General features: G+C 44.2%; 1 protein-coding gene across 1 annotated transcript in view; it reads left to right on the top strand.

Annotated features, from left to right (window-relative positions):
• Positions 1 to 9,413, top strand: part of HDGFL2 (HDGF like 2) — a 172,956-nt gene that overhangs the window by 92,290 nt on the left and 71,253 nt on the right. The gene's annotated exons all lie outside the window — the stretch shown is intronic.

Consider the following 9,413-nt stretch of genomic DNA (forward strand, 5'->3'; position numbering starts at 1 on the left):
TGCTGTTCTTGACCACGTGACTCCACCTCCACCAATGGAATAGCTCTTTCGCAATTTTCCATCAATTAGCTTCCTGCAGCCCCTATAAAGGGATACCTGCTGCAGTAACAAGTTGCCAGTGCAACAAGACTCATAGCTTGTCAATGAGCTTTCTTACTGTTCTCTCAAGTGTATATTTTCTACTCATCTGTAGTTGTTCCTATTTGAACCAGCCGTCCTCCAATCATCTAGAGTCCAGTCACCTCCCGGTCCTACCGGTAATCCACTGAGCCTCAGTAACCACTCCTAGGCTCCATCTGCCAATAAATCCTACATGCGCAGAAACTTCATTAAACCTAGTCTCCTCCAGAGAGCATCCGAGTCTAACAAGACAGGTTCAAGACCCAGCCCGGGAACACCACCTCAAATCCCTTCGACTGTGACAGTTTGCACTTGCCAGATGGACTCTGCAAGTGGTCAGGGATCTGGTGTCTATTCCTCTCAGGATGTTCTGTCTCGTCTGGAAAGACAAGAAGCTTCCCAAATGCAACTCTTCCAGTTTATTCAGGTTATGTTGACTCATTTGGACAGCATTCAGGCTCTTTCGTCAAACCCTGCTCCAGTTAACGCTCAAGCTGCAATTCCCTCCTGAGTCTGCTCCACCTTCTGCTCAACTCCAACTTGCTTCTCCAAGCAAGTTCGATGGCAATCCCAAACTATGCAGGGGATTTTTGAACCAGTGCAAGTTCCACTTTGAGCTGCAGCCGGCCAACTTCCTGACAGCCAGAACCCGAATTGCCTACATAATCTCTCTGCTCTCTGGGCAAGCACTGGATTGGGCCTCTCCTCTCTGGGAAAAGTCTGATCCGCTACTTTCCAATTACCCCGAATTCGTCTCCACGTTTCGCAGGATCTTCAATGAACCTGGAAGAACCACCTCTGCCTCGACAGATATTCTACGTCTCCGGCAAGGCAGCAAAACTGTCAGACAGTATGTTGTTCAATTCCGACACTTGGCTTCAGAACGCAACTGGATGAGGACGCCCTCATTGCTACCTACTGGAGCGGGCTTTCTGAGAGGCTCAAAGACCATTTGGCTTCCCGTGACCTTCCAAAATTGGATGACTTGATTTCTCTCTGCAATAAGATGGATCTACAAAACAGAGCGTGCCCTGGAAAGGGACAGATTCGACCGTGGAAGACCCCATCCAGTTCCTCATTTATCTTCTCTTCCTGTGGGTGAAGAGCCCATGCAGGTCAATTGTTTTCATTTGTCGGCCGAAGAGCGGCAAAAAAGACACAATCTTTGCATGTACTGTGGTTCGGCCCGACATCTAGTCAAATCCTGTCCCATCTGTCCGGGAAACGCCTCCTTCTAACTTACGACAGAGGTTAAGTTAGGAGTGGCTATCGACTCACTCAGGAAGTCTGATTCAACCATCCAAGCCCAGTTGGCGTTCTCCAAGGAATCCAAAGTCGTACTAGCCTTATTGGATTCCGGAGCTGCAGGGAATTTTGTGACTTGGGACTTTGTTCTCGAACTTCGAATTTCTATCGAAGCATTGCCTCGAGTTATCACGTTAACTGCCATTGATGGTAGTAGAACTACTAGTGGTACCATCACTCATCATACCAAGCCACTTAAACTCACCATTGGGGTGCTCCATTCCGAAAAGTTGTCCTTCCTAGTGATTCCCAAAGCCTTTCATTCCTTAGTTCTCAGCCTACCCAGGCTACAGTAACATTCGCCACAAATCGATTGGTCTTCTATGCAGATAACCTCCTGGAGTTCTGCTTGTTTCAAGAACTGCCTTCAACGGGTAATACTTGCTCGATCCTCGAACCCTACAGGGTCTTGTGGGCCTGCCCAAGTCCTACTCTGATTTCCAGGATGTCTTCAGTAAACAACGCGGATTTACTATCTCCCCCATCGCGACTGGGATTGTCCCATAGACATGGTCCCTGGGAAGAATCCTCCCAGAAGACGAACATATCCTCTATCTCTTCCCGAGACCCAAGCCATGACAGAGTATATCCAGGAAAACTCAAGTAAATGCTTCATTCGACCTTCCACGTCTCCAGCTGGGGCTGGATTTTTGTTTGTAAAAAAAAAAAAAAAAGGGATGGTGGCTTACGCCCATGTATTGACTACCGAGGCCTTAACGATATAACTATCAAGAATCGCGATCCTCTTCCCCTCATCACCGAATTGTTTGACTGGGTCAAAGGAGCCACAGTTTTCACCTAGCTTGACTTAAGAGGAACCTACAATTTAATCCGCATACGCCCTGGAGACGAATGGAACACCAGAGATGGGCATTACGAGTATCTCGTTATGCCCTTCGGCCTCTGCAATGCCCCAGCTGTTTTCCAATTCTTTGTCAACAAAATTTTCCGAGATCTTCTATACAACTGTGTGGTCGTCTACTTGGACGACATCTTGATTTTTTTTCTCAGGATCTAAAGAGTCATCGGAATCAGGGGAAAGAGGTCCTTTTGAGATTACGCTCCAAGCAACTCTTCTGCAACCTGGAGAAATGCCTATTTGAAGTATCTAGTGTACCTTTTCTGGGGTACATCATCTCGGGAACAGGTCTTCAAATGGATCCCTCAAAAGTACAAGCCATTCTTGATTGGTCTCTTCCGATGTCTATGAAAGCCATACAGCAGTTCTTAGGCTTCGCCAACTATTACCGCAAGTTCATGAGGGGTTTTTCAACGTTAGTGGCACCTATCACAACCTTCACTTGCAAAGGTGTAGAACCAACCAAATGGTCTGTCAAAGCTACTTCTGCATTTCAGCTACTCAAACAGCATTCATCTCTGCTCCAGTTTTAAAACAACCAGATTTAACTGGACCATTCATCCTGGAGAGGGATGCATCCTCTGAAGGTGTTGGAGCAGTCCTCTCCGAATGATTTGAAGATTAAAAACGCCATCCCTGCGGTTTCTTCTCTCGAAAATTCTTCCCAGCAGAGAGGAACTGTTCGATCAGAGGCCAAGAGCTGCTTGCCATATAATTGGTGCTCAAAGAATGGTGTTACCTTTTAGAAGGAGCTCAATATCCTATCACCATTTATACCGACCACAAGAACCTGCTATATCTTAAATCTGCAAATTGCTTAAATCCTCAACAAGCCAGATGGGCAATGTTCTTTTCTAGATTCAATTTTAACCTCTCCTATCGCCCTGGATCTCACAATTGCAAAGCGTACGCTCTCTCTCGGTCCATGGAGAGTGGTGCCAAGTTACCAACGGAGCAATGTCATCCGATCTTGGACCCAACTACTTTTGCTTCTACCAATGTGTCCCCGATGTCTCCCGCTGGGAAAAAGTTTTTTGCCCCTGATCTTCGCAAGAGATTACTACAGTGGGCACATGCTTCTCATTTCTCTGGTCACTTAGGAATGTACAAAACTCTTGAGTTCATCCTTCAATGAAAGTGGACGTAAGATCCTATGTCTCATCATGTGTCAAGTGTGCTCAGCACAGAGTGCCCTGACAGGCACCACCCGGGCAACTCCAACCACTAGCCATTCCATTGCAGCCATAGACGAACTTGTCGATGGACTTCATCTCTGATCTCCCTCCATCTTGGGGTCATAATACAATTTGGGTTGTCGTGGACAGATTCTCTAAAATGGCCAATTTTGTACCCCTTACTGGGTTACCGTCGGCATCATTACTTTCTCTAATATTCATAAAGGAAATCTTCAGATTACATGGTTTACCTCAAGAAATTATTTCTGATAGAGGTGTGCAGTTCGTGGCAAAATTTTGGAGGTCTACCGCATATCATTCTCAAACCGAAAGGGTCAACCAGGACCTGGAGCAGTTCCTTCTCCCTTTCATTTCTTCCTCTCAGGATGACTGGATTGAGCTTCTCCCATGGGCTGAATTCGCTCATAACAATCACTACCATACCTCTTCTAAGTCAACTCCTTTTCTCATGGTGTTTGGTCATCATCCTCGAGTTCCCTCTACTCCCAGTCTTGGATGTGCCTGCTGCCAAAATCTCTCTCCAACAATTCTCTGACATTTGGAAAAAGGTTAATTCCGCTATGTCCAAAGCCCTGGTCCAATACAACAAATTCACTGATGGCAAAACACGAGCTGTTCCAAGTTTTCAATCTGGCTCTCCACTCGTAATCTCAGACTCCGAGTTCCCTCAATGAAGCTGGCTCCACGTTACATTGGTCCGTTTCCGCTCATCAGAGTTCTAAATCCAGTTGCCTACAAGTTGAAATTGCCACAGTTTCTTCATATCCCCAATTCCTTTCATATTTTTCTTCTGAAACCACTGATCCTAAACAGATTCCAGAAGGTTCTTCCCAAAACTTCTAGTGTACAAACCTACTGAGGCGAAGAACTCGAAGTTGAAAGAATACTAGACTCCCGTTGTCCTTATAATCGTCTTCAATACCTCATCAATTTGGAAAGGATATGGGACCTCATTCAAAGTCTGTCGTTGCAGCCGCTCGGTCGTACGCCACTGATGTTCGCTAAACTGCGCATGCGTATAATTCGCAATGCGCGTGCGCAAACTAGCTATTACGATCAGAAATTGCTCTCTCCTTGAACACAGCCAGGTCGTTAGTTTGAGTGACAGGATGAGGCGTTTGTCGGTGGTAACAGGGGAAGGTGCTTGTGAACGGGGGAGTGGAGATCTGAACGCAGGCGTGCCTGACTATGCAAACAGCGTTTTATGGGAGTGCATAATTAACTAAGTAGTGTCATGGCACATGTGACATGGAAGGTTTTTACACTGACTTGATCGTAGTGCTTAAGAGAGGGTATGGTCAACCTTAAGCTCTACGAGTAGCTCCAATGGTCTCGATTAATCCTTATATGCCCGGAGATGACGTGTATTGCGAAAGAACGAGGCGTATTTTTAGTCTTACGGCCGCATCCTCCCCTCGCTCCTCCAGCTAACGATCCCATCTTAACGACTCAACTTGCGAGTGCTTCATTTGCATATCCGGCCCCTTTTACCTTATGACCGAGCGGCCGCAACGACCGACTCTGAATGAGGTCCATGGTCCGGAGGAAAGAATTTGGATAAACTCTTCCGAGGTTCATGCTCCTCGCCTAGTCGAGGCATTTCACATGAAGTTTCCTCATAAACCAAGGAAGTGTCCCGTGGCCACTCATGGAAAAGGGGGTACTGTCACAGGCCGCCTGAGAGATCCCAGAACCAGACTGCGCAACTTACCTTTACGGACGCTCTCCCGTTGCACTCTCCGGCTCCCACGTTGTGCTTCGGCGGTTCTCTCCTCTCCGGCGGGTCCCGCTGGTCTCACCTCTCCACGCTGGCGCCTGCAGTCTTTAAGCTGTAGCAGGGCCAGCGTTCCACAGGATTAGGCTGCTGCTCTCCGGTTCATGGGTGCAGCCATGTTGGACTTGACCACGTGACTCCGCCTCCACCAATGGAATAGTTCTTTTGCAGTTCTCCACCAATTAGCTTCCTTCAGCCCCTGTAAAGGGATACCTGCTGCAGTAACAAGTTGCTAGTGCAACAGGACTCATAGCTTGTCAGTGAGCTTCCTTACTGTGCTCTCAAGTGTGTATTTTCTACTCGTCTGTAGCTGTTCCTATTTGAACCAGCCGTCCTCCAATCATCTAGAGTCCAGTCACCTCCCGATCCTAACCGGTAAACCAGCCGTCCTCCATTCACCTGGAGTCCAGTTAACTTCCGCTCCTACCGGTAATCCGTTGAGCCTCAGTAACCACTCCTAGGCTCCATCTGCCAATAAATCCTACTTGCACAAGAACTTCACTAAGCCTAGTCTCCTCCAAAGAGCATCCGAGTCTAACAAGACAGGTCCAAGACACAGCCTCAAATCCCTTCAACTGTGACACCGCTCTTCTTTGGTGAAAGCTTCTAACCGTTACAAAAAAATTGCTGACAAAAAGAGAAGAGCAGTTCCCAGTCTCAAAGAAGGTGTAAGGTTTGGCTTTCCACTAGAAATTTGCATCTGAGAGTGCACCCATGAAGCTTTCACCCCGTTACATTGGACCATTTGCTATTTAACAGGTGATCAACCCGGTTTCCTTCAAATTCAAGTTACCGCCTTTCCTGAAAATACCTCATTCATTCCATATTTCTTTATTGAACAACTCCTACTCAACAGATTTCATTCTACACTTCCAAAGACTCCTAAGGTTCAAACTCATCGTGGAATGATGTTGCTAAGATTCTGGACTCTCATATTTGGTATGGATGACTTCAATACTTGATTGATTGGAAAGGTTATGGTCCTGAAGAACGCTCTTGGTTTTTCTTCTGATGTGCATGCTCGACAGCTGATCAAATTGTTCTATGCCAAGTTTCCACACAAGCCTCAAAGTTGTCCATGAGCCTTTGAGGCTTGTGTTGAAACTTGGCATGGAACAACCTGTAATAGAATTTAATTTCCATAGCTGGTGATGTGTTATTTATGGAAACATTGATTATGTATGTTTGTCTGTGGATCTGTCGTCTATAGTTCTATTTGAACAGCGCTCTTTGATATTTCCACCTCTTCTTGCTATATTGTTTATTATCTGATTGGGCAGATTAGATTATTTAATCGGGCAGCTGTTGGTTGTGCGAGTCTCTTCCCCTACCCTTTTAATATATCTACTCTACCACCGTCTATACCCCATTGTCTATGCTTCCGTGTCCCCTGTGGGATCTGACAAAGGGATTTATCGGTAAGTAACAAAATCCTATTTCTACAAAATACATAGAATCGTCAAATACAAAAGACCCTTACAGTATAGTAGTAGTGAATTGAAGGCGCCATTGAGTCCTACACAACACAACCCCAGGAAACTAGCGGGTATCAATGTAATGAAAGTGAACTCTGCTCTAGGAGAGAATCTATGCATCATGGCCATACCGCATCACCTAACACCAAATCAAGACGCCCTAATACCAACTTGTCTACATAGGGCAGACATCTATTAAACAGATAGTAAAGAAACAGAATATGATCTAGGCATTATCTCCAATACATGAGCAACAGAACATAGCAAAAAACACGGGGATATCTCTCCACCCTAAATGACAATACCCCCAACTCACAGCATATTTTGACCCCCCCCCAAAAAAAACCTTCCCCTTCCCCAAACTACACTACAACTATAAAAACTTGGGGGGTATCTATTCCTGTGAACCCTAAGGCCATGGTCTATTCAGCCCAGGATCTAAAAAAACTACAGAGAGACTCCCAAAAATAATAAACTAGCCTAAACGATTACAAGACCCAAATAAGCTAAGTGAATATGTATGCCAGCTGCTGGGAGGGAGTGATATTCTTTATCACCTCTAAGAGCAGCTGTGAATGGGTAGCCAGCCCAACATCAAATAATCAAGAAACAATTACACAGCGCTATAGTGGTGAATGATATCACAAACAATTTATAATAAATAAGTTTTTATTTAAAGTGCACATTGCATAAGAATATAAACAAACTGTCAATTCATACAAGCAACATAATAATTGGTATCGCTTTAAAGAAATGGTAATTACATTTCCTAATACCAATCACACAGCATTTTCATTTTAGACACCTTTAGCAAAAACTCACTGCTGAGCGTGACTCCATCTCTGCTAATAGAGGACCAGCGCCTAGAGGACAGGGGTGATTGACTGCATCGGAGCTTTAATTGGCAGGTTGCAAGCCAGCACCGCCAGCCCCTATATTACATCACAGTGCCTGGAGGTTAGCGGTGAGTGACTATATGGGAGTTCATACAGCAGGTCGCAAGCTGACTTCATTGGTCCTTATACTATACCTTGTATATAGACTACTCATTCACTACAATCCCTGTAATTGTGGGGGCTAACGTCTCAGGAGGAGCAGTGGGTGATTTCACCCGAGCCATAGCAACAGCTTTTACACTGGCTCTGTTGGTCCCTTATATTGGCATAAAATATGAGTGCACATACACAAAGTAGCAATACAGACTCTTTGCCTAAGTTGCTATAATTATACCAGCTGGTTTGGAAATATACTTTTGATGTGTATACATCTCTTAATCCACATAAGCAGGTTTGAATAGAGACCATTATAAGATATAAATGTCAAAGAAATCCAAGGATACAGTTCTATCTATCCATTTTTTGCTAAAGATTATCGAGTGTCATATATGAGAATGCTATGTGATTGCTATTAGGCTACTATTGGGCAATTTAATTACTATTTCTTTAAAGGAATGCCATTTAATATTTTGTTGCTTGTATGAATTGACAGTTTGCTTTTATTCTTATGCAATGTGCACTGTAAATAAATAACTTTTATTGATTATAATTGTTTGATATTCTTCACCATTACAGCGCTGTATAATTGCTTATTGGTTTTCCAAATAAGCTAAGGGCAAACAGAAAATCTAAAAATAAAAAAAAAATTATAAAACCGATTGAACCCTAAAGGCAATTAGGTATCCGCAGAGAATACCCCAACTATAGGATACAATACAAAAGTAATAAAATAAATGTAAATAATATTGAAGCATTATGAAAATGAAAAAGTAAACACGATCAAACGTGGGTCTTAAACAGGATACAATAACCTGAGTGCAAAACAAAACATTGATAGGATTATACTGTAGAATATCAGATGAGGATTATCAGTGCACATAAATCATTCAAGGAATATAATCCCACCTTGGGGTCTGTGAGGTGACCCATGTGGAAATATAACACAATATGATAACAAAACATATTAAACCAAAACAAATAATGGCAGGAAGTTAATTGCACTTCAACCAATACAGGATATAGAATAACAAATGCACATGAAGCAGTGAAGGAGGATTGGCCCGCTCCGAGATATGTGAATTAACCCATGCCAAGGTCCTCTGTTGGCCCGCACAGAAACTCCGGCAAACCGCCATCTCCCACCCACCAATCCCAAGCACACCAACATTCTTATTAAGAAGAAAAGCAATATCAGGAATTACATAAGATTATTATTTTTTTTTTACAATAAATGTTCTCAGGGGGCCAGTTAAAAAATGTGACTCTGGAAATATTCAGCATGGCCGGTCAATAGCAAGCTGAGAAGAAAACAAGCTTGTTACAAAACATATTTCAAGGGTGGCAGGGTCTTCCGGGTACTGCGCCCTCTGAATATCCAAGGGGGTCAGCCAATGAACAATAGGAGCGCTACATGCTGTAAGGATAAATACATAACTCTTAGCCTTAGCAGTTCCATCCTGCTCCTGTGGCAGAGCTTGACATAAAAGAGAGAAGTCAGCATGCAGCTCCATCACCTGAGCTGCCAACCTCTATCTCGAGACAATAATGGCTTGCAGGAGAATTTCCATGATAAGCACAAAGAGTACATTCATAGCAGGAGAGGACTGTAATAATAGGCAAGTGCCAGCAACTGAATACCAGTCCAGAGGGTAGCACTGAACAGGGTACTAGGGGAAAAGAAGGGCCGAG

This window comes from Taudactylus pleione, unplaced genomic scaffold (genome assembly GCF_031769625.1).
Source record: "Taudactylus pleione unplaced genomic scaffold, aTauple2 ptg000529l, whole genome shotgun sequence".
Taxonomy (NCBI): Eukaryota; Metazoa; Chordata; class Amphibia; order Anura; family Myobatrachidae; genus Taudactylus; species Taudactylus pleione.